Source organism: Zootoca vivipara, chromosome 6 (assembly GCF_963506605.1).
Source record: "Zootoca vivipara chromosome 6, rZooViv1.1, whole genome shotgun sequence".
Taxonomy (NCBI): Eukaryota; Metazoa; Chordata; class Lepidosauria; order Squamata; family Lacertidae; genus Zootoca; species Zootoca vivipara.
The window spans coordinates 47,878,550-47,879,935 of NC_083281.1; positions in this window are offsets into that span (position 1 = coordinate 47,878,550).

Below are 1,386 nucleotides of genomic sequence, written 5' to 3' on the forward strand. Positions count from 1 at the left end.
ATGGGTTCCTGGTCCTGACTGGCCCCAGGCGTGGCTTGAAAGGGTTGTTGAGGGAGTGGCTTCTCCTGCGACCATGGGAACCAAGCCCGCTTTGCGCGCGTTGCTTGCTTGTCGCTCCATCTGGATTCCTGCCTCACCCCCACCGCCAGAGCCGCTTTGCTCAGTTGATCCATATTACTGGGCTTTGGACCTCTCGAGAGCTCATCCTTCACCTCCTCATGCAACCCCAAGTAAAACGCCGCTTGCATTGGGGCAGACTCCAGATCCCACCCCAATCTGTGCACCAGCATGGTGAATTTCGCCCAATACGCGCGAACTGTCATATTTCCTTGGCGTAAATTATGAAGTTCCTCCTTAGTCTGGTCCATATGACTATCGGACGAATACATCGTTTTCAAACCTTCTAGAAATAGTTTGACATTCTTCATGCAAGGATTCCTTGTTGCAATTAACGGTCTTAGCCACTCCCTGGCCGCCCCTGTAAGGTGCTCCACAATAAACGCTACTCTGTGCTCATCATCAGGGAACTCATCGTGGTGCAGCTCAAGAGCATACACAATCTCAGTCTCAAAGCCCTGAAACTCCTTCGGGTCTCCATTGAACTTGCTTACTAGGGTCCCGGCTCTCCTTCCTGGCAGCACTTGGACTTGGGGTGCCCCTCCCGCCTTGTTTTTCTCTGCATCCAGCTTGTTTTGGAGGTCTACCGCCACCGCCCTTAAATGCTGCTCTTTTTCCTGGAGCTCTCTCACCTGTTCCGCAAGTTGTAGCCGGTCGTCCTGGACCTTCTTAGTCTCCTCTTTAGCTGCCTTCAATTCTCCCTGCGCCTGCAGCGACAGCTGTTGCAGTTCTAGCTGGGCTTGCTCAGCGATCTGCCGCCACTTCTCCGCCTCTGACACGCTCATCCCGGCAACTCCAAAGTAGCCCAAAAATGATTAGGAGGTTGCTGTCACAGTGGCCGGAGTGGACTACTTCAGAGTAACGACGCTACGCAGCTCTGCATTTTATCCTTTTATTGGTGCTGCGTATTTACAGTGCTCAAGTCATTGCTATTTACACGGAGCGATGTTGTCAGTCGGTTTCAGAACCTCCTAATGGCTTTTGGCGCGTCTTTCTCCAACACAAAAGCTTTGGCAGACCCATCCTCTTGCCCCTCCTCTTCCTGCGTAATTCTGGAGTTGGGGGGATGGGTCTTCCCCCCTTACTTGCCCCTTCCTGTCCCACCTGGGACCCTGGCTCCTCTACCTTGCCTGAGCCTCGGACACGACTTCCTGCTTCCCCACTGGAATCGGAACTCTCCCTGCTTTCCCCTTTGCTCGGGGACGGGCTTGAACTCAGGAGGGGAGGGACTTCGCGATATCCCCTGTCCCTCACAGTTTGCTTCAACAA